Source organism: Myiozetetes cayanensis, unplaced genomic scaffold, assembly GCF_022539395.1.
Source record: "Myiozetetes cayanensis isolate MyiCay16 unplaced genomic scaffold, myiCay2020 scf1, whole genome shotgun sequence".
Lineage (NCBI taxonomy): Eukaryota > Metazoa > Chordata > Aves > Passeriformes > Tyrannidae > Myiozetetes > Myiozetetes cayanensis.
In genome coordinates, this window is record NW_026086604.1 from 39,113,271 (window position 1) to 39,137,992 (window position 24,722).

General features: G+C 36.3%; 1 protein-coding gene across 4 annotated transcripts in view; it reads left to right on the forward strand.

Annotated features, from left to right (window-relative positions):
* ST18 (ST18 C2H2C-type zinc finger transcription factor) overlaps positions 1 to 24,722 on the forward strand; it is a 166,540-nt gene that overhangs the window by 66,761 nt on the left and 75,057 nt on the right. Inside the window, exon 1 of one of the 4 annotated variants that reach the window (XM_050328301.1) lies at positions 956 to 1,112. The exons of 2 other annotated variants lie outside the window; for them this stretch is intronic. The gene's annotated coding sequence lies outside the window, so the exon portion shown is untranslated. Of the gene's footprint in view, positions 1 to 955; positions 1,113 to 6,030; positions 6,073 to 24,722 lie in introns of those variants that run through there. One more of the 4 variants, XM_050328308.1, reaches the window with a different exon arrangement.

Below are 24,722 nucleotides of genomic sequence, written 5' to 3' on the forward strand. Positions count from 1 at the left end.
ACTCTTGTTTGCATTCAGAAGAAAACACACAGAAAATTCAGTTTGAAACATTCCCTAAAAGGTGCATGATCAATCCCTAGGCAGAATTCACAGCCCAGAGAGAGCCCTGTGCTTGAGTTTGATAGTGACAGATAGCAATGGAGTACGGTACTTAGTGCTCCGAACTAAGAGACCATTATGTGTGCAACTCATAGTGAGACCGCGGCAGAATAAAGCTTTCCCCAGCCCCACCCAGAAGTGTGGCTGGCTTTGTAATTTTAATTGGTCTATGTTTGTGGAGTGGGGCCTCTATTTACTTATGGCTTGGGGCTTGTGTTTACCAAGCCTGGTGGAGGCCAAGTGTCATATCACTGAAGCTTAGTTCCTGCAAGCTCTCCTGCTATATCTTGAGGCACTTTTCTTTTCAGTATCTGTGCCTGTCTAATTCACGAGCTTCTGTGAAACAAGCACAGGAGGGTACAAGGCCTACAGGGAGGAATTACACCTAATTACTCAAATAATTGCTAGGCTGTTGCCTTCTTAGTCACTGAAAATAATTTCCAGGTCCCTGGCTTTTATAGATAGTCTTCTAGAGGCAGGAGGACACAGCCCCCTTTTTAACTCAGCCCATTCACTCACAAAATCAGAACACTCGAGCCTGCAAAATTAATAAGCACCACTTCCATTACATATATTTTAGGTTGTTGTTGCCGTGGCGATAAAGTCAGGGACATTGAATCTCCTCTGTTGAGCCATTGTTATCATCCCTGGCCATCTGCTGCAGAGGAGTGATATTCCATCTCATTTGCATGATGACTGATATATGGGAGGTTTGGAAGGACATATGCCACAGCAATCATGTGATGAAAATTAAAGTGAAAGTTTTGGGCCCAGAGCCGAAAAAAATCTGTGTATGCGCATGAGGCTGTTGATGTGCAAATGTGAATCATATTGAGAAGGTTTGAATAGGGAGGTGTGACGTAAAGAGGGGACACAAACGCAGGTGCTTATCTCTAGGCAGTCAAAGGCGCTGGATGTCATATCATGGGAACTACCTTTGAAAGACACAGCTTTAGTGCACAGTTCAGCACACAAGGGAGGAGAAACATATAAGTTTTGGAAACAAAAATAAAGTAAGTTTAACAACTTTTTCACACTACTCTGAACCCATTGATGTTTAAGCAACTTGTACTGTTAGTAACTTTCTGTCTTTTTTCTTGTTTGTGCTTTTAGTTTGCAAAAAGCAAAAAATCCTGTCCATATATTGATGTTGAAAGCTTGAGAGATTTGTATTAAGAAGTTTGAGGGGGTTTAATCCACGTTTAAAATGCTCTCTGCAAACTTTTTCTTTTAAATGACACTAATGCTGTTTCTTCTACAATGTATACTTGGTCATTATCTTAAATGCTATTTTGGGCCTCAATTAAAAAATAGATACTTGTAACTGCTTTGAGAAAGCTTTCTGAATAAAATGTCATGGTGTAATTGCATTTATACTGCCTCAGTAAAGCCTTTGTTCATATACATTTTACAATTGTGCAAATTTGCAGCTCTAGCTATTTGATTTGAGGAAATGATCACAAGGACACTTTTCCTCTCATTTTGAAAAGTTACTGAACTTAAATACTAGCTTTTAAAAAAAGAGAGAGAAAATAATGAGGCGGGAGAGGGAGAGAGTGAGACCAGTGTATTTGTAGGAACTGTTCGATAGCAGCAGGTTCACTTGCAGATACATATTACAGACCAAAGAGCTTTCCCATGATCTTTTAGAATGCTTTAAAATCATGCCTAATGTTTTTAAAATTAAGATTATTGATCAATATGCTTGTTAGCTTTACTCTAAGGGAAATAAGAGTTTTTCAAAGCAGGGAATTTCAGTCCTTTAAATGATTTGGGATTCAGAGAGTGAATTGAGAGCTTCTGATTAAAAAAGCGAATACTGTACTTCAGAATGCAGAATGAATATATGTGTCAGGAAAATCTTTAGAAAGTTAAATGACAGCAATATCAGGCAAGGTTGAAGAATGAAATGGACCTTCTGGGACAACGTTTTGCAGGAGGATAATTTTTATGAAATAGCATTTGATGCTAGAGAAACTCTGTTTAACACTCTGATCAGCAATAGCGCTCTCTCTCTCTCTCTGACTTTCTTTTGTCTTTAACAAAGCACTTAGTTCAGATGTTTGTCTTCCTTCATATGTAAATAGCAAGACAATCTTGTGCAAGGTGCTGTGCATTTTTCATTTAAGAGATTATAAAAACACAAATCCCAGATTTTATCCTTAAACTGTAAAACTGTATGGGGTGAACTTTGTCAGCTAAGGATCTTTGTAGGATTCAAAATGACCATTTATTACGTCTTTTCTCAATTAAATTAGTTAAGTTAATTGCGTAGATGTGTCTTCTTTGGTTTGGCTGTGCCATGGTTTTGTAATTCTTGGGGAAAATTACAGCATTTGTGATGAAAGCTTTCTCTGAGACAATAATATATTTCTGCTATAAGGTGACTAGCAAATAATACAGATTTGGAATGAGGAATTTCTAAATATAGGCTTTGCCTTTTAACTTCCTACTTTGGAGCATTTTATTTTTACTTGTAAATATCATCTGTGTATTACAGTACTTTCATGCCTGCAGGCTAAGATTACCAGTCTTCCTTTTTTTCCTCCTCCTTCTAAATATTCAATTACTCAATGGTAATTATTATTATGTGGCCTTCTTGGCTTACTGCATTATTAGATTAATATAGATTTCTTGTGCCAAATTAGCGGAAATCACTGTTATACACAACAACGAATCACTTTTTTTTTTTTTTTTTTTAAGTTTTATTTACTTTGTTGAATAACAGGAAGACTTTGACATTACGAGATTTTATTCTTAAGACTTTTAATATATATTTGAAAGCTGAGCGGAGAGTGTGTCTCTTTGTTTTGCTTTTTCTTTTGTAGATTTCTAATAAGTAGAAACTTTGGTTAAATTACAAATTAATTCATTCAGATATCTATGAACAGGGACCTTTGTGAACGAAATGGCAGTCCAATCCCCCTGATCTCTGGTTATTGAGACAGAGGTGTGTAGCAGAGGTGAGAAAACCGAGAATGAAAGACGAGGAGCTGTCCAGGGTACTGCAGTTGACCAATATTTCCTATTACTGCACCGAAAAAAATCTTTATTGAAGTGTTCACAAAACTTCCACCATTTGTTACTTCTTGTTTTCCTCTCAAAGATATAAAAAAATTCCCCAAACCTATAATGAAGATAACTATATCAAAGCCATGTGTAGGAAAAACTTGATTCAGGAGCATGTCATCATTCTGTGAACAGCAAATACACCCTCATATCACACTAACTTTCAAAAATTGCTTACTAAGTTTAAAATTTTATTCAAAGATTTTTGCCAAACTTACAGACAATAAAACTTTTCTGGTCTAAATTAATCCATGAGCATAACACAAACGGTTTCTATGGTAGTGCTGTAATGTAAACAAAACAAAGAAAAAAAAAAAAAAACCAGATCCCAATCTTGCATTACTTGATTGCTTTTGAAATGAATTCTTGTCCTTATGTGACCTGAAATGTGTGGTTATAAAGCTATAGAAATCCAAACGCTCATATTTGTTTGATATGAAATGAAAAAAAAATAGTTAAATTGAAAGTTTAACATCATGAAATTCAAAATCCCAAGCGGTATATAAACATTAAAAGAAACTTTGGACTGCTAATCCTAGGAAATGAGTTTTATGGATTGAATTCAACAAGGCTTCAGAAATGGTTCCATCTGCTGCCTAGCAGCTGGTGAAAGGATAAATTTAATTCATTAATTCATTTGGAAAAAAGGATCCAAGTAGTAAAGACTTCACTGCTCATAATGCACATAGGTGAAAATCAAAACTGAAATTAGGTCCAGTTGATCACCTTTGATAATGAGGGACATTTTCTTTGTAATTGTTATAATTATCTTGATCAGGCAGTTGACAGTATATTGATATATGCTGTTAACCAGTATTCGTATGTCTCAAAAAGTTGAGAACAGTTCTGAAAGCATAACTCCTCTTCTGGGAGGAACATCCCTACTTTGTGAGTTACAGATTGTGTAGGTTTAAATAGTCAGGTCATTTCACTGAAACAATATTGCTGTTCTTTCTATGAATATTTGCAACTTCTTTCCTATTAACTCAGTTTAAGAATACAAAATACAGTACCACTGAAATTGGAAAACAGACTTATGCACAGTTGAGTCACTATAATAATCCAAATCTAGAACGTTTAATGTAAAGAGTTTAATACTTAATTTTTATATTAGAGTCACAAGCTTCATCTCTTCTTTCCTGTTTTTCCTGGTAAGCACTAAAACTTGGAATGTGGGTGAAAAATATAAGTTAACAACTGAGAAAGGGTGATTTTTAAAAATCCAAAGTCCTAAAGGCAAAATTAATTGCACGAATTCTTCAGTAATAAATTGACATTTAAATTCTAGCTATAAAGTTATCCAAATTATCACAACCTCCATATATTTTTTTTTTTAAGTGGTGGTTTCTACTTACTTTAATCTAAATCACAAGCAATGAGTGCAGAGTTAGTTCAAGCTTTTGAACAGTGAGGTGGTCAAGTGGCAAAGGGTCTTGTTCATCTTATACCAGGCACACAGGTAAACCTATGCCTCATTACTTGCAGAGGAATACACAGGACTGATGAACCTGTTATCCTGAGACCAGCTAAATGTCTGCCAATGCCTATTTTCAGTGTTTCTGCTTGAGATGGTGATTTCATGAATGATATTTGGCTTTTCCCATTTCCTCTGTAGCCCATAGCTCACTGTGGTGGGTTTGTTGGATTTACTATAAAGGTTCTGTTCGCACCCTGTGGGTTGGGTTAAGAATTAGGATTTATGCATTTACTTCTACTGTTGCTTTGTTTATACAGCTTTGGTTTAGTTTTGATCCCTTTTTTTTTGCCTTTGAGGCTCTTCCACAGTGTCAGCTGCTGACTGATAGTAGGAGAACGGCCTCGTGGTGTGAATGAAAGGGACCTAGCGGTTGGTAAACAGAGATAAGGAATAAATAGAGCACAGGCAAAAGGAGATAGTTCTGTGGGAGCCCAGATTGCCGCCAGTCTGTTCAAGTGAGATGCAGTGCCTGTCCTTTTCCCAGATTAAATTAGTGTGCGAAATCTCCAGTGACCTCCTCCCCTTCTCCCCATACTCTTTAGCCAAGCTGAACAGCCTCTGCTGTAAAGTATTCATTTTATCCAGGGACAAGTTGGACAATAGAACTCTCCTTGTTACTTATGGACAGCTGTCGTGATTCATAGGGCTTTTCAGCATTTCATTTTTCATAAGAGTTAAAAGGGTTTTACCTTGTAACTGACGAGAGGTTAGAAATGCAAAAATGCCAGCCCTGAGGTTGCCTGTAGTAAGGAAGTTAATAAATAAATATCACACACACACACACACACACAAACACATCCCCTCTCCGATGTGCGAAAGGCTGTGGTTTTTGTTAGTGCTGCTCTTATTTAAAGGGGTTTAATTGTGATAACATGATTACACTGAAGCATGAACTGCATGGAGAAATTAACAAGCAGAGAGACACAGTGATATGCAGGGCCCCCAAGGTTCCCTAAATTAAAGGTGACCAGTGTAAACTCAGTAAGTGCCCTTTTCTATTCTTTGCCCTTGCTTTTGCCTACAACTCCTATCACTTTATTACCTGCAAATAACTCCCAGGAAAGAGTAAACACTCATGAGATACCTCTGTGGTCCCGTATTTTTTTTTTTAGTGATTTACTGCAAATATATTCAGCATTTTGACTGATTAAATAGACCTTCGGCAACCTTGAGGGTCACTGTGTAGAGTATGTACATAGAAAATGCATCAGCCCATTGTACCCTGGCAGCTAATGAGATTGGTCGTTAAGTAAATGACACAAAGCCTACAAAAAAAGCTTAGCAGCTCACTAGAGTATCACAGAGTGTCCCTGCACACCACACAACGACACAAACAGTGGACTAACCTAGCCCACCCCTGCTTTATTCTACATCACTGCTTCCCTGATGTCAGCGTGAGAGGCAGAACAAAGGCTAAAAGGCACACGGTAAGTCAGTCTGACAATTATGCCCTAGGGAGAAAGTAGAGCAAATCTTAGCCTAACCATGGGGTTGAAAGTCCTATTCTAGACAAGTAGGTCATAATGAAGGGATTTTTTTCCCCCCCTGTCACTTCAGGAAGGGGAGAAAAATGTCTCTGGAATCAAGATTGGGTTTGTTTCTTGTTTGTTTGTTTCCTTTTCTCTCAGTCTGATTTGCCAGATTTCAAAAGTTTCTGGAATTCCGAAAGTAAGGTGAAACAGTATGTTTTGTGAACTGGATATTTCAATTATAGTCTAGTGAAATAAATATTCTTTGTAGGAACTGCCACACAGTAAGCATTGCCTCAGATGTACATTATGTCTGATGAACTTTACAGACAGAAAGTTTCTTTTTACTTCTCTGTAAAAATCTGCTGAAAATGTGCTATATATATATGGATATACATTTCAAGCCACTAGGCAGCTACTCTACACCCCTAAATGCTTGATACAGTTTTTACAATGAAGTTGCTGCTATAATTTGGGGATACTTTTTAAAACAAATTTTTACATGATGTCTTTCTCAGTGTTGTCTTTTACATGAGATGAAATTAAAGAGTTGAAGATTGCTGTTAAACAGTTGCACAATCATTACTTATTTTCTTTGCACAGCAGCACATTATTCAGCTGATATCTTAGAATAGCAGGTGCCTGCCTATGTAACCGATGATAAAATCTTTTCTAGCACTGTTTCAGTTTAATATCTCAGGACCCGTTATTTTGCTGAAAAATGGCAACAGGAAGTTGCCGGAAAGTCTTGTTTGCACTGCTAAAATGTTTCTGTCTGCTTTGCACTTTGGAGGCTCAGGGGATGTTAGGCTCGAAACAACATGATGTTATTGCAAGATGCCTGTGTGAATTAAGTAATGCTTCTCCTCTGCTACCCTCAGAAACCACTAAAACCGTATGTTTTAAGAACGTTTTCTCAAATACAGACAGTTAAAGAAGTGGGGTTTAGATATCAGTCTGCATTACAGTTGATCTCTTATTGGGTCTTTCGGTTGTTTTTCTTTTGTTTGTTTGTTTGTTTGTTTTGCTTTGGTGCAGTTATTTAATTCAGGAAAAACCCTGGTTAATATATGTGTATTTAGACATATCAGAATAACCTGTTCACTTAATTAAAACTCTTTCACAGGTTGCAGAAGTCAGTTCATTACGATATGACACTTACCCAGGGCAATAGAATTATCACCGCAGTTTACAGAAGGAGAAAATGTGACATTTGAACATATACATTTGATGATTCCTTGCAAAGGGGTATGTGCACATGCATGTATAGGAATCTGTGTGTGCATATTTATATAAAAAGTGTACATATGCAAAAAACTGTGTTCGCCTATATAGTATCCCAGTTTGCTGAAATTCAGTATATATTAGGTATATCTGCAGTTATATCTTCTTCTGTATTTCCCAATAATTCCAACTTAGAGAATGGAATAGCGAAGTAAACAAACTGAAGTAAAATTTAATATTTTCTTTTATTTTTTCCACATTTTTAAAGTTGTCTGCATCTCAGCAATGTTTTCCCTATCCTACCTCAGTAAATATGAGATATGCAGGCATCAGAAAGCAAGCTTTCTTTCTGAGTTAAGTCCTAAAATTCAAACCTAAATGCTAGATCAGCAGAGATTTAGTAAGCTACAGAATTACAACGCAATTTTGCTTTGAAATTTGCTAATTGACACAAAGTTTTCAGTTTATTTTAACAGAAAAGATTCAAAGATATTTGATGTTCAGGTGCACCTCTGCAGCTTTTAAATATTAGCATATCCCTTTCACACAGTCACCATGCTTTTTATATACCTACATGAACAAGACTAAAGGGTATTTGAAATTTCAGCATTCACATTAGTAAGTTCAGCTGTTGTTTATACTACTGAAAGTAGAAAGTGATTTCACAGGGATAATGCACATGCAGCAGTTACAAAAATCATACTGCTACTGTGATTCGACAGGTTGAGCCTTAGTAAGTTTTAGTAGTTTTTCACAGCTTCACTTTTTTTCTCTTCTCTTCTCTGTCATTTCCTTGATGCACCTAAGAGAGAAAAGACAAAGAAAACTTGATTTCTGACAGTTAATGTCATGTATCTGATCTCCCTGGTAAACTGTAACACACCAGATTTCCAGAAACTACTTTTCTGACTTTTTGGACCTTACAATCTAATGAGGACTTTGCCCTTATCTTTGTGCACGGTTCCAGTGGACAACGATATGAGCTGTGCATGCGGATCTGAAAAACTTTATGGCATTACACAGCTAATTTGAATAATTCTAATTCAAGTTTTTTGCGTGTTTATAGATTTTCAGGCCAGTAATCCCAAGATATCTGATACTCCTGTCAAGCAAGTATCTCCAAAGTCACTGGAGATAAACATCTGATTCTGTCGCTACAAAATAAAATATAGCAGGCAACACGTAGAGTAAACTTCATATTCTACTACATCCATATGTATATAGAGCATCTAGACCAAAATTTCTAACTGACCTGATTAATTTTGGAAGTATACATGTATACCTGTAGTTATTGTACGCATAGTTGTGGATGTTTGAAAACCATATAAGCATGATCAGTGCTTCTGGATTTTAATTATCCTGAACCACTTCAGACTAAAGATATTGTTTAATTAGAAATAAAAAAGGTTGTCTCCCTCTTAACTTTTTTTAGTACTTACACAAAATCTCTTCGCAGAAGAACTGCTCTCTTTTATGTTCTGGAAGACTTTTAATGATATGACAATTTTCACCTTTCTAAATAACAGGTTTCTCGTTTTAAAAAAAGGTGATAACCTAACAGCAAAAGTTACTTTACAATAAAAACAGGGTTTACCTTCTTGGGTAGGTGAACACTGACAAAAACATTTGTATACTTGAGTGATTCCACTGAGGTGAGGTTGATGGACTAGAGTTTAATAGAGTAAAGCAGGTGTGTAAGTGTTCTGAAGATGAGGTTTATTGATTTGCTTAAGAGATTCAAGTAACCTTTGCTAACATATTTTTCAGGTTTGGCTTCATATGTGAACTTTTTCCTTTACTAAGGAACTTTGGTTAAAAAGAGCTAGTTTTTCATTTAAACACATGTATTTAAATTCTTCTCCGTGAGGCATTAGATTATAAAAAATGCTTTAGAGCTTTTCCAAAACACAGTTTCAAGTGAGGACTGGAGATCCCAATTCTTCCTAACAGTATTTTTCCAAGTGGTAGAGTCACTAGGTCAGTTCCCTAAATCTCACAAGAAAATTTGACACTTTCAGTGCCTTTCCTGCCCCCCAGTTAGAGTACATGTGCAGCATCTGGATTGGCACAACAAAGTAGTAATGGCTCCAAAGGCACCGTTATGGACTATCAGGTCAATAATCCTTATGCTAAGAAGGATTTACATGATACAGAGTAATGGCTCTGTCGTCTCTGAAGTAAAAATCCACTTTTTAATGAGCATTAAAACATTGGTTTGCACTCTTCACACTGGAGATACTAAGGTAGCTAATAATACCAACACATGCAACTTTCTCAAATAAAGGTTCTCATTTAAATGTTTGAATAAAATAAATGTTAACATAAATGTAAGTAGGTAACTACAATACACCAAAATGAGACTTTCTTTAAAATGTACTTATTATTGTTCTCAACTTTTTCTCCCTTGCCATATTAGAATAGTTATAGGGTAAGTACACCCTGTCTTCAAATAGAATCTTTGTGATGTAGCCCAGAAATAGATTGGGATTAGGGGCCCTTTTGTTTGTTTGGTTTAATTTTTCTACTGTGTGACTTTCTCCTACTTCAGGCAGAAGTTTGACACAATCTAGCACTCATGATCTTGTTACAAAAGCAAGTTTGAAAGTAAGATCGGTGGTCATAGAAATCCACAGCTGTGATTTTTTTCATTTCCTATAATTTCATTTCTTGTGATAAAAAACTTCCCAACAAAGCCTTTCTTAATTTTACCACATTTGGTGAAAAAGTATTTTCTTCCTTAAGAATGTGGTTAACTAAGGCTCCATGCAAGGTACAGAAAGTCACCAAATCCTAGAGAGAAAGGACGAACACTGCAACAAAAATGAAGAGACTAAGTACACATGACATTTCCATTGTATCTCTAACATTTTATAAAATTAAAGACCGTTTTGAAGTATGGGTCTGATGGGAATCATCCTATATATAAGCATTCAACATTTAGTGAACAGAGTGCAACTGAACACATAAATCACACTAAATAGCACTAACACTTGGTCAAAAGAAACATATATTTATGGTTTAAATGTATGTTCAAGCTGCTCTACAGAGAACCTTCCCATTATTTTTGTGAGAAACAGTACTGTCTACAAAAAGGGTTAAAGAAAATGCATTCTGTTGCATCTGCTTACTAAATCCCTTACTTTAGTAGAAATTCAAATTTTGTAAAGATTATTCGTTTTATTGATGCATATAATTATAATCACAAGCCATCTGCTGATTTGGCAGGCATGGTTAAAATTCTCTAACTCTCATAACCTTTCAAGTACAGTGCCCTTGGGACTCTATTTCACTTTTATATTTTGGAAAACATGTAGGGACAAACAAGAGAGGTCATCTGCCGAAAGTCAGACCTGTAAAACATTAAAAGAATAAAGATCATGATGACTGCCCTTGTTTTAATTGGAAAAAAAAAAGTATTTTGTATTTTATTTCTCACTTTAGGAAGGATTATACAGGTTTTCATCATACACTTTGGGAATTTGAATTTTTTTCTAGGGATTAAAGCTCTCTCCTAGCACGTCTGGGATCTGGGTTCCAAGTCTAAACTAAAAGAACAAATATTGTTCAGTTTGCTTGCCACAGGTGAATTAAACATATTTAACCTTGGTCTTAATTTTTCTTTTTACACAATTCTCATTGCATTTCTATTTGAAATGTTTTAACAAACACTATTCCCACTATTCCATCTTTTTTTTATTTTTTTTAATTGTTTACTGAGTTTCACTGAGAGACACCTATCACATATTTAGCTTTTTCCTGTGAAGCTCAAAAGAGTATTTTCATGGTTAACATTCTTCACCATAGTCCTTTAGGAACAAATGTCTTTATTAGCATACCATTGATTGGTGATTAGGCACAGTTGCAAATGTTTGGGCTTTTGGTTCATGAGCAGTTTAGTTCTCAATTTTCTTGTGTCCTTCATCATGTGTAGCCAAACTATTTTGTACTTGAGAGTTGCCTCTCTTTTTAAAAAATCTTTGTTGTTGTTGGCATTGTGTTCCATGTGGTGTTACTCTGCTGCTTCCAGCAGAAAACAACCACAAGGGGAAAAAACCAAAAAACCTTTAATGTTCTCTCTGTCAATAATACAAAAATTATCCCATTTCAGTGATCTGTATGATATTGTCAACGCTCTGATTTAGGACAAAGGTTGTTTTTGAGAAAAAATGCATGAAGGTAGAAACACTTGGATAGTCCAGTGACTTCCTGATATTAGCATAAGGCAAAGGCAGTTACCCTTCAACAGAGCTGTCTTGGCTAATGCTGTATTGATGTGTATCTCGCAGGAGTAAGAGATGCAGCTCTCACTTCTGTTTAATTAGTGTATCTTAAGGCCTGTATGCACCATGCATGCTGCTTTACTCCTTTTGGAGGTTTGATTCTCACCCCACACCCTCATTATGACAAGCAGGAGGGAAATGCACATGTTTGAAAGTGTCTTCACAGCTGAAACTAGGGAAACAGGCCGAGAGTAGCTCTGGTTTATTTCACAACCAATTAAGTATGACATCTGTTGAAACTCAGGAAATAAGTCTCCCTTCCCCCTGTTCATATACTTACTTAAGCTGCCAGTCTTTTGTTTGGATATGATGAATTTTACTAACATTTTTTTTTCTTTGGAGTAAATACACAGAATAAAAATAATTAAAAAAAGACACTAAATAATTTTGGGTTTTTTTGTTTGTTTTTGAACTGCATTTCATTTAGTGCATTGGCACAGCTCTGTCTGATACTCATAAATCAAGAAAAGAACTGTGATAATAATTATCTGCCTAAAGATTCACCTTTACATACTGAAAAAAGGGCATGTTCATGGCAGGCAATTTAGGCACAATAATATTTTTGGTTTTGAAAATTTAGGTCTTATTAGCTCCCAAGGACCAGCAAAAGTTGCTGGAAGGAATTTAGGGTTTAATTTATTTACTTTTTGGTTGAAAACTTGGCACAGAAGAGAAGACACAAAATAAAACAGGGCATGTGGTATTATGTATGGTTCAAACAAACCAATAAAAAAGAATTAAATGCAGATCCACTGTCACTGGTGACATCAGGTTTCTCAAGTATGCAACAGTTCATAGTAAACTAAGCAAGAAACACAGATGAGCTTTAATAGCAAACTTTATTCATATCAAACAACAATAGCTGAAGCTGAGACACACTTCCCATTTATCATACACTAATCTAGTGACGCATTTACTTATCAGGACAACTTTTACTCCTTCACAAAATTTTGTCCAATGAAAATATTAAAATTATGACATTCCAGTCCATAGTAATTCTAAGACTTTAGTTTCCCTCTCTTGTGCTTAGAACTTGATTGTCTTCTTTCTGGTATATCTAGATAAGAAATATTTGCCCTATCATGCTGACCTTTTTTTCTTTGCCTCTTGGCACTGGGTTCTCCTGTGTCTCTGAGGTCACACTGCTCATGTCAAAGCTATGGCTAACTCTGCTTTTCTGTAAGTTACACCATGCACCTTTTATTTGTTCATCAGTTTCATTTTGCTTGCCAGTTCTTTTCTAAGAGGACTGGCACTGCCTTCGTTCCTGGAGGATGGTTTCCTACTCTATTTCTCTTGCCTTCTCGACCTTATTTTACAATACAGCTCAGAGCCACATAACATGCATGTTATTTGAGCTATAAGATGCTGCTCAGCAATTGCCATAGGTTCTGTGGTTAGAAATCCTTTAGTGAAACATCAGTGTGCACAGTGGAAGTGTTCAGACCTGAAGCAGTCATCCAGATTCCCTTTGGAGTCAGTGAAGAGAGGCATCCCTTGGGTGTCATTCATCCCATCCTGAAGCAGAGTATGAAGAGTATCACTCATATACACAGCATCAGAGATCTCTGCAGGTTGCCCACAGAGACTATGGGAATCCAGCACTTACTGACTCAGAAATACAGATTTGCATTTCAGGCAGGTATAGTTATGAAGATGAATCCTGTCTTTCCCATCCAGCCTACAAACTGGACTTTATTTAATCTTACATCTTCTCTACAGAAAAACATACTATTCCTCATTTTTTCATACAAGACAGTGATATGAATAATATGATATATCTTAGACCAAAAGTCTCCTCTTGCATTTAGGTGACATAGGTGAAAATCTGTGTCTGTTCAGATGTTAATGGAGAACCAAATAACAAAACCGAATATTGTTGTGCAACTCAGAGGAACAAATTTTGCCCCTGAAATGTGATGTTTACGAAAGGGAAGGTTGTCAATTCCCTGCTTTCTTCTTAGAAGGCATTGTGTTTCCTTTAAGGAAAGTCTTTCTCTTCTCAAAACTAGTTCTTAAGAAATAAATTAAAAAGGAAGCTGTGAAGTTTTAACAGTATCCCTTTATTTCAAAGTATAGTAAATATTTCTACCCTAAATCAGTTGGGTTTTTTTAAAACATTGCTGATAGAGGTATTTCCACACATTTTCTTTTTCCTGTTGGTCACTACTCAGAGTCTGTAGGCACTTTTACGGGTGATTTTTCTCTTTCCTCAGGCTTTCAAGACTGTTTCTCAAGCTTCAAGGATAGATTTGATTATGGTTTTGCACTGTTTCAGTGGGTTATTATAATGATTCAGTATTCCCCACGCTATCATAAAAACTATACGCAAGCTTTCAGATAAAAATTTCAGTTCCTGTACATACTATTTTCTTTTATTTTTTAAGGGATTTGATGACAAGAATTTTGAGTTTTATAGAATTATTTATCATCCCCATGATTTTAGCACATAGGTGTGTGGTAAACAAATCTTTTGAACCTCTAGGGACAGGTTATCAAAATTTCTTCAGACCAAGGCAAAGTCCTTAAATTCTATTTCTAAGTGGTCAATTCTAAATTCCTTCAGGGTTCAGAGCAGCATGGAACTCCATAAATCTGTGCCACCCTTTATGTAGTGGATGGTCCCTATGGAACAGCATGTGGAACAGCACTATCCTAATCCATACCATGGAAGGCACAGGTTGGCCTTCGAAGCAGGGAGCCATAGCTAGGTCTCTGACAGTGCTTTGCCTTTTCAGACTCTTTCCTTGAGGGCAGGATAGCCACAGTAGTAAATTCTGCTGTAAGATAATGCTCAGCCTGATCTAATTTTGAAACAATGAATTTTACAAAGGGTTAATGACTAAGTAACTATGTGTTGTCTTCAGTAGCACTTGCACAGGGGAGACTCAAAGTCAGTGAAAATAATGCCCAAAATTGTGGTCATGCAAAGTTCATTATCGTATAAATTGACAACAGTTCAATAAACTTAACCCTTGATAATGTTGTAACATTTATCCTGAAAAGCTTAAGCAGCTCACATATAATCTCTGAGTTTTCTTCTCCAAAATCAACACTTCAGTGGCTGTCATTAAAAAGTCTCCTTATATATTTCTCACTCATTCTAAATACTGTGAGAGAATAAAGGGCTTTAGCCCCAAATGTTTTGGGCTCAAATGTTATTTATAGCAACAAAGTTAGCATTACCACTTATTTATATTGTTATTAATGTGAATAATGTGTTACTATTTTGTGACCACTGAAGAAGTGCTGCCTTCAAAAACCAAGTTCAGCGTTGCAGATACCCTACAGGTCACACAGCTTACTTCTCTATTTATTGGGGGGGATTGGAATCTATTTGTTAGTTGCAATTTAGGTAAAACTTTAGGAGTAAAGAAGTGAAGTTTATCAGTGGGCACAGTGTGGAAGATGTAATAACTTTTGGCACTACATTTTTCTCCTTCTTCCTCCTGAATCTCCAGTAGAGATCTCCCCAGCAGTAGGACTATCATCAGCCCAACAGGCTCTTTAGAAAAGCTGCCTTCTAGCACCCCAGTTGCTTCTTGCATGAACTCTACTTCTAGTAGAGAGCTAGTAAGTCTGGCTACTGACAGAATTCAAGCTAAACAGACCATATCTCAGGAAAGGGTTTTCTATTTACTAAGTGGAGAGGACTTTTTCCCTATTTCTTGCCTGTGGATGAAGAAGGAATAATGTTCTTGAAAACTCAGGAAACCTAAGACAAGCTAGTAACATGTGAAGACCTTTGACTAGGTGAAGAATAACCATGCTATCCCTGAGAATTTATTTTTTAGCATCAATAGTGAGTGAGATACATTGTGTTGGAAGAAGGAATTGAATTGAATTCTGGTCACAGGAAGAATCTGAGACAAAATGGGCATTACATAATAACAGTTTTCCTGGCCTGACCTGAGTGATCTGGGGTTTCTGTGAATCATTAAGCCCAATTAATGCACCTTCAGGAAACTCACTTTCACTTAAAATTCTAAAATCAAGCAGGAGAATTGCTTTTAATAGAGCAATAAATAAATACCTGCCTATTAAAAGAGCGTAATCACACAGCTCACATTTTCTCTCTGCTTGGAGTGTTTGAGCTGTCAATATAGCTTGCACAACCTCAGATGCCTGACAGAATAAGGTGGATCTTAATAGTAATGTTTAAAGGAAAGTACACTACTAATTTTCCAGATGATCATTCAAGTGATCCCTTGGAATGCTATGGTGCTTTTGCTTTGGTATTTTCAAAAGGAAATTTATTGTATTTTTGAGTTTCCAGTCCTTAAAGTTTAACCTGGAGCTTGAGTTTCTTCTTCCATCATCATATTAAGGTGACTGTATTCCTGTCTTAAATTTGTCAATTATCATTATCTCATGTGACAGTTAGCAAGGTATTCAGACACAAATAATACCTTCATGAACAGGCCTGTTGCAGATAAAACTGCAGGTAGCTGAGCTCATTCTCACATGACATGTACTGCGTGTTGTCCCCTTACTTTTTCTTCTAACATCTGCACACCTCACAACAAGGAAATCTGCTCAGACAAGGGCAACCTCTGTACAGATATTTTCAGCATAAAATCATGCTTTGAAGACAGTGCCAACTTGAAGTCCTACCCTTGGTTATATGAAAACCAACTATTTTCTGAATGTTGACCCAAACAGGACTTGAGCTTTGGAAGAGCTCTCACAATGCTTATCTTTAACTACAGTCTTTGTAACCTTCCACATGAAAGATGTAATCAGCACTAGTGACTAACTGTAGGTTCTCATTAGCTGTGTCCTTACTTTCTTGGAAAAAAACAAAAAAGGAATTTAGGTGTGAATCCCTTCCTGGTTACCCCCAAAGTTTTATATAGTCCATAAAGAGGACATATGAAAATGATTTATGAGGATCACTCTTGATCTTATACGGCTATAAAGAATACATCCTGTTTACCCCAGCCAGAAAATGATGTGTTCTATTTACTTGCTACTGAATTACGTGCTAGAATTACGTAAAAACATTATCAGGTTACTGAAAGTCTTAAATCATTGCCTCATTAGAGTTTGCCATAAAAATAATACAAACTCTTTCCTTAAGTGCATTAATTATTCTCCTATTATCTTTTATACTACTTAAACCCATATTTTATATAGAAGTTTTCTAGGTCCTATACCAGCCAGCTATAAACACCCTCACTCAACAATCAAGTAAGACAAACTAGATGGCTACAGGGATCTAACCCTCCTTATATAAACTATTATGCAATATTGCAAAAAACCCCCTATTTTCATTAGCTTTCATGTCCTGAGATTTCTACTCCTGTTGGCTAATTTAGTAACCTAGAGAACATGGTGATGGTCTTAAAAATACTGCTGTTTCCACGAAAAGAAACGTGAATGGAAGGAGTTCTAAGGATTTTTTTTTAAACTGCTTTGCAAATTCTTTGCACAACAAACCTCGCCAATATGTAAACAGGGCTCTAGCTACTGTGTTTGTCCACAGCTAGAGCTACAGATGAACACAGTGTAGTTGTGTGATGACAGGAACAGCTGACTCATTAGTAGAGAGCAGTGAAAGGTAATTAACCCTGGGAAAAGTACAGCTGCCATACGAGCTGTTCCTTTCTGTAGGATCTGATTAGAAATTAGTGTTAAACCACTGATTCTTTTAAAAAAATGTCATTGATAATTCACTTTCTCTCTCAGGTGTAGCCCCTGAAGGGGGCCTAGGATAGAACTAAAGTACAAAAGGTCTTCTATCTAAAAAGATCTTTTCTCAGAGAAGTGCCCACCTGTTTGGCTGCTTCTGGACTTTTCTTAACCATGAATATTGTCCCAGCTTGCAATGTTTTGAGGACATCCTCCAAGTCTATGGGCAGTGTAAAGAATGCACTGTCAAAATGATTTAAAGAAGAATGTTGTTGGTTACCATAATGGAGTCTTTAGTGAGGATGATTATTTAAAAGTTACAGCTACTACTTCTTGTATCAGGACACAGTTCTGATGCAAAATGACACAGACTTCTTCAAAATAAAACAAAAATGTGTCTCCTGGGTAGGTGAGCACAGCATATGAAAAACAAAAAACGGTTACGCTCCTCAGCACCAAAGCCACCCATAACCCCATCCCTTTTCCTGCACACATTTTGGTGTTTGAGGTTCCAACATAAGAGACAGAACCCATGATTTAATATGACATCCAAACAACAAGCCAGACTATTACATAGATATTCAGATACCTGATAAAGGCTTTTTATCAAGAATGACATAACAATCCCCTAAAATAGTAAAATTTCATTAATGTGCTATTGGAATTTCTAAACTGTTGTTTATTATTTACAATTGTCACATGCAAAATTGCTTTTGCTCATCTTACCTGCTAAGATCTTCTGATCAGGACTGTAATTTTTTATACCTGTGTGATTAACACCAAGTGTATGTAAGTGCTTTCACATGCAAATAACACGTGTTATTGAGGTCCACGAGAGTGTTCTGGTTGTTTTCAATGCAACCAGGCTTACAATAGGGAGTCTGAAGGGTCACTGTGTTTAAAGTGACAAAGTTTGTGAGACATCTCTCCATAGGATGATTTTTTCATCTTGCTGTAGTCATATTTGCTGCAATAAGATTATTATTATTATATCAATATAAAGTAATATTACAAAGATATGTTTCTGTAGTGTTATTTTCAACTCAGCAGTGTTTAGTGGTATCTTGGGCTATTTTCTTACCATACATCTAAGATGTTCACGTTGAAAGAAACCTTTCTCTTTCAATTCCTTTTAAATTAAACACAGTACTTGCATGTGTGCAATATTTGAACTAAATTTTACCACTAACATACGTATATATATTTACACACACATAAATACATATATATATATATATATATATATATATATATACACGCATAAATACACACACCTTATTGACATTTCCAACACCGGGAGCAAAAACAATTAAAAGGAAAACAGTTAAAGATATTTCCTCAGAGAATGTTTCTCTACATAGGAAAACAAGTGAAACAGATTTTTAAGATAAAGGTCAGACATGTCAAGAATCCAGTTACCTCAAGATTGCCTACTCTATTAGGACAGAAGAAAATGGAAGTGTGTTTTACATTATTTTGCCATTCACCATATCTTAGTTAGTACCTGTTCTTCTCAGTATTGTCCTTTTTTATTTGTTCAAATTTGGTTTTAGTAAAAAAGTTTGCAGAGAAAGAGGGAAGATTTTTTTCTTCGAAATCTCAAGTCATACCCTTGAAGTATCAGGCTGAGTTTCAGAAGCAGTGAAAGCATTCCCAAGCTACTAAACTGATGAATGCATGATGATAAAAATAATAGTCACTACCTTAAAGTATGGTTAGAAATGTACAAAGGCACTCTATGTTGTTATTCTCATTTAGCTGAAAGGTGAACAGACTTGCTGAAAGGCACAGAATAGATTAGTGGCAGAGGGTTCCAGAGAGGGTTCCAGAGTCCCTTTTTTCCAGATATTTGCTAAATTTTGGTGCCTTCTATTTATGTCTATGATAGAAGACAAAAGTCATTTTAGGAAATAATCTTTGCCCCACTTTAGAATCATAAAAGGCTCTGAAAAGAGTATTTAAAACACCATTCCTGATGCTGTTGACCTCTCAGCATAACTTTGAACAAACTGAAAATGCTTTTCTTTACTCCACTTACCTGACCCAAATATATGATGAGTGAAACCTTTAGACAAGAAGTCTGTCCTGGGGAACATTTTTCATGCACATTTTGGTATCTGCAGTTGTTAGTCAATTTTTTGGATAGTCTTTACCACTTTGATTTTCAAGGTGGCATTTTTGTACTTAGTTTGGTTTTTTTCCTATGCTCTTCAGCATGTTACTAAGATCTTCAGGGCAGTGCAGTACTGCAAGCAAGCCCCATTATCTCTAGCAGTTAGGGTCATTACAAGTCTTTTAAATGGTGGCAGACTGTACTTCACATGGCACTCTTGAAGTTAATGAACGTATGTGATTTGCATGTTGAGGGAAGGCACACTTCTTCCCTTTGTGTGACTTTCCCTTTCTTGGGACATGTTTGTCATGCTTAATGAAGAGAGCCTTGTTGTTCAGAAAGGGCAAGATGAATGCATGATAGGATAGCAGATTGGCAGTTATATTTCTTTTCATTTAAAAAAAAAAAAAAGTTTGTATTTTCAGGTTTATTGTTCCTTTTGATTCCGTGTCAGAAAATATTCAATGAGCTAATTAGCCATGGGTTTTGTCCAGCATAAGTATGGTGATGTTCTCATTCTGACTATTAAAACATTCCCAAAAAAATATGTCTGGAACAGTCAGAAATCACAGGGAAGTAATACTGTAACCTGGATAAGGTTATAAGTGTTGGAGAAGTGACCACTTTTCCAACCTAATCAGCTTCAGTACTTCTATGGAGATTCAGTGCAACCATAACAGCACCCCCATAAAATTGCCCTTCCTAACTAGCTTTCTGTAAGTCAAGCACAGTACAAAGACTAATAATGGTGGCTAAACAGCAGGTATGTAGCAACATCAGAGCCAGACTGGGATCTTCCTGATACTGAAGAAGTCTGTAACAGAGTAATTAAAACAACACGATTTCACTGTTCTCAGTTATACTGATCCTTGTGCTCAGGCATCTCCCACTGACCTCAATCCTGTAATATCGAGCATCCCTTCAATGAGCAGAGCATGGTCATTGCTTGCTGTCAGCAGTGATCCCCCTCCAACAGTACCTCACAACAGAGATCACACAGGAAAAGTCATCCTAGCCTTCAGAGTAAACATGTTTTAAAAGGAAACAAACCCTGTGTTCCAGAGTCAATGATGCATGCTCTTTGAACTTTCTTTTAAAATTGCTCTGAAATCATAAGGTTGTTATAGTGTGGTTTTACTCAAAATAATGCATATCATTGTAACACAAGCCTTGAAGTTAAGTGGCTACTTTAATGAAACATAGTTACCATAGTTACAGGAAGGAGAACAGAGAATAACTTTTAGTTCTTTTGAAGCTATGAATTAGTTTATAAAGGGGAAAAGGAATAAACAAGCATGCAAAAGTTTATTATTCAGTGTTTCATGCCTGATCAACTCTAAGAAAGGAAAACTCTCCCTAGACCAAGGCATTAACATTTTCCAGCTGAAATCTATAATTGCCCATCAACAAACACAGAAATTACTTTTCAACTCCCTACTATGTCTGATTTCATGTTTCCCCCCCTTTTTTTTTCCTGAAGAAACAGATTTTTCCAAAGTTCTACTTTCAGCATTTTGTTAATAACTGTCGTTTTCCATCACCTGTGTTGCTATACAATAATGTTCTAAAAACAATAATATATTGCTTAGCACTACTCATGAAATCTGTGGTCTAGTTCTATTATTCATTATAAACACTATCTTAAAACTGATGAGAGGGAAATGAGACTTTATCATAGTGAAGATGTCTTCTAGGACGAGCTTCATTGTTTTTCAGTTTAGCATTGAGATGTGCTCTATCCCTGAAGTGTTAATGGAGGTCACTGCTGTTGCTCTACTTTGCTGTGTCAAAGCAAAAGAGTTCCTGCATAGCTGACTATTGAGAAACAAAATGTTCTCTCCAATATATCACCTTCAGCTTGTGAGCCTCTAGAGCAGCAGTGATTAACAGGACTTTTACAAAGTTTCTGTGTAGTTACAAGGACAGCTTCAATCTTCTGTCATTTTTTTGCATTAGCTATGATTATGCTTTTACCACCAAAATGCATTTATTTTAAAGGTAACAATACAGACTCAGAGAATAGCTTATGTTTCATCTATATTTATCAGCACTCACTGTACATTTGTGTCTTCATTACCAGGAAATATTAAGGGACATTGTGCCATCTATTCCTGTTTACAGTTTATTATGCAGAGATAGGAAACACTTAGCATGTAAAATGAATGTAGAAATTATTCCTGGATAGAAACACGGACATTTCCCACTCGTTGGCTCTTTCTCCTCCATCACCGGATCAGAGTGTAATTGTCAGTAATCAGGCCTGCTTGCTGCTGATAAAACCACTCTGAATGCTAGCAGCCTTCTTTGTGTGATGACTCAATTATTCCAGAAGTGCCTCATCAAATCTGCCCCATCAGCTGGGCTAATAAATAAGGAGAAGAAACTGGCCCCCCAAAGCAAATTATAAATCCATTTGCATTAACCATTTCACTGGTCCATGATCTAGGCAGAAATAAGCATGGCAGATTGCGTTAAGCTTATTTGAATATGTTTATAATGTTTACAGCTTGCAACCTTTTTTCTTTTTTTTTCACAAGGTGTTGGAATTATTGGTCATGAATAGCATCTAAATGCAGTTATGTTAATTACAGCAAAGCCTCCTGCTTCTTTGAGGGATAGTTTGTTGCTTAAATCAGGTGAAAGTTAAACTCTTCTGCTAGGTGAAATATGATCTTGCGCATGGCACTGGAATTACTGCTCTGTTTAAAAGAGCGAATGAGAGCAAGTGAAGTTTTTTTACAGGTTCTGGAAGGACAACTGCCTGTGTTACCAGCCTGTCTTGCACTGATAATGTGGTCTCCTATTTATTTCAGGGAAGAAGTAAATAAGATAAAGTTTAGCCTTATAGCTGGGAAAGAAGATGCAATAATTGAAACAGTAATAATTCTGTTTCCTGTGTATGCTGTACTGAACAAAACAAGTGCAAAGAAAAGTATCCTGCCCCCAGGAAGCTCCTTTCTGAAGCTCAAATTATATATATTTTTAAAAGTATGTTTTCAAGCAGAGTCCTTCAGATTTCCAAGGCTGCCCCTGCAGTGAGGCTGTAGAACAAATGAAATTCATTTACTCATGTGTTGAATGTTATACACGCACTTCAAGATCTCATTGAGGTTTGCGCAGAACTTTAGGTGTAAAGTTACAAACTCCACTTCATGCAGGATAAAGATCTGACTGCAGACAGGAGCTAAATATATCTTTATATACTGTAATGGTGTTTTTTCCTCAGTTACTAAATATGTTGCATTACTTTGTCTTGAGGAAGAGAAATCCCTGTCACTGTAGAAACACAAGAAGTGTTCAGGGATCATAATGATGAGCTCATCGAACTTTGTTTCCTTTAGTATTATTTTTATTCTGAGTTAACAAATCACAAACTGTAGTAATTTCTCATTTCCATACTTGCAATATATCAAAGAGTGATGTGGTAAATGAGAGAAAACTTAAATTAATCTGTTGAAAATTAAAGTATTCTGCTCAAAAAAGCTTTTGGGGTCTTTTGCAGATGTAGTACAGCTTTGAGTATTGAAATTCTGACAGAGAAAAGAACTTCAGACTTAAGTTGAGATAATTTGTGGCTGTACAATATGTCTTTTCTCATAATTAAATTGTCAGGAACTCTAGTAATCTGACCTGAATGAGTAGACTTTTACCCACAGACAATGGGTCAACAAAAAAGGTTGTTTGAAGGGATTTGTCACACACATCTGATGTTGAGGATCAGGACCTAAACTGTGATTCACATCAGTATCTTGTATGACTCATGGATCTCAGTAGGATGGCACTTCAGAGTCAGTACAAAATCATGTTGCACTGGAAATGGCTATAAACCAAAGAATGAATTGCAAAGGTTCCAGGTGACTTAACTGAACAATTACATCAACAAATTAAGCAACTCATATATTCCATCTTTGTGGTTTTATAAAATTTATAATTTTAGTTGAATTGAGATGGTTGAAATGGATGAAAGTTTTCTTTGCAGTCAGGCAAGCTTCACCTTCCAGAATAAAAAATATGGTTCAGACACATAGGGAGTTGAAATCTAAGAATAATTTGCTGTCTTTAAATCCTTTTGAATTCTTTACTAAAACAGACAAATGAGTTAATGGAAGCTATGAATAGATTGGGACAAATAAAGATACATGGGGAGTGACCCCACCAAAGAACCTTGACTGACAAATAAGTAAGTTAGCTCTGTCTGATTTTCATCAACAATGATCTTATCATCAAAGTCACCAATAACCAAGCTAGATATTCCCTGTGGGCTCTTGAGGCTGAGATATTATTTTTTTCCAGTTGGCATTGGACACTTTTATCTGCACTTGCAGTTGCTCAAAATTTGGCCCATGGTCAATATTATAATTCATAAAACTTAATAAAATAAAGAGTTTCTCCATAACTTTTGTGTTAGACCTTGATAATTCTGTGAAATCAGCACTAACCCTTGTTTGCTACCTGAGCCATCAGATCTCAACGCTTATATTTGAAATGTAACTTTTCTTTTGCAGTGTGGACAAGGGTGACACATAGTTTATATTCTATTAGGGATATGTCACATCCCATGACACAGAATAATCCTACACACACTGTTTATAGCATGAGAGATGCATGACATTGTATTAGACTTCTTATGAAACACCATACCTTCAAACGTGGGTACTCACCCACGAATCAGCTGTATGGCAACCAGCACCCTGTTATGCGAAAGAAATTGAAAATAGCACATTTAAACTTGCTAACTAGTAACTTCTGTTGAGATTAAACACAGCAGAGGGGTCCAGGTTTTGCACTTTATATTAAGTCTTGTTTTTGTCCTATTATAACACTTCCTGCTTTACAAAGTTATCTGATGGTGTCGCATGCAAGGCAGATGGGAGTAAAATAGCAAATGGCACTGTTGCATGTAGTTTTTCAGCACAGTTTTAAAGCCTGCTCTCCAGACCTGACCCAGCCCTAACTCCTTTTCAATGAACTGGCTTATTATGTAAAGTTAAATGTGAAAAGTTTTGTATATTTTTTTCTTGTCCTTTGTGCACTTTTCCAAGTGGATCTCAGCTGTGCTGTCTTAACTCTCGGTCCCTTAGGATGAGAGAGACAGCAGATGGGGTTAGGGCAGAGGGCTGATGCTTCTGACAGCAAACGGCCTGGTTGTTGAGTGGAAGCTGTGAGCGTCAGGAAGCTTCTTTTCCCCAGAGAACCAACTAACCACTGAAGAAAGTTGAAAATGAGCCCTTTGAGAAACGCTATTAAAAGTAGTAAAAAATTGCAATTGTGCAGATGATGTGCTGCTGTGTGGTTATTCGGATGCTAATGAGTTTGACATTAGGGAACTCAAAGGGGTTACAGCTACTCCCTTATGTGAT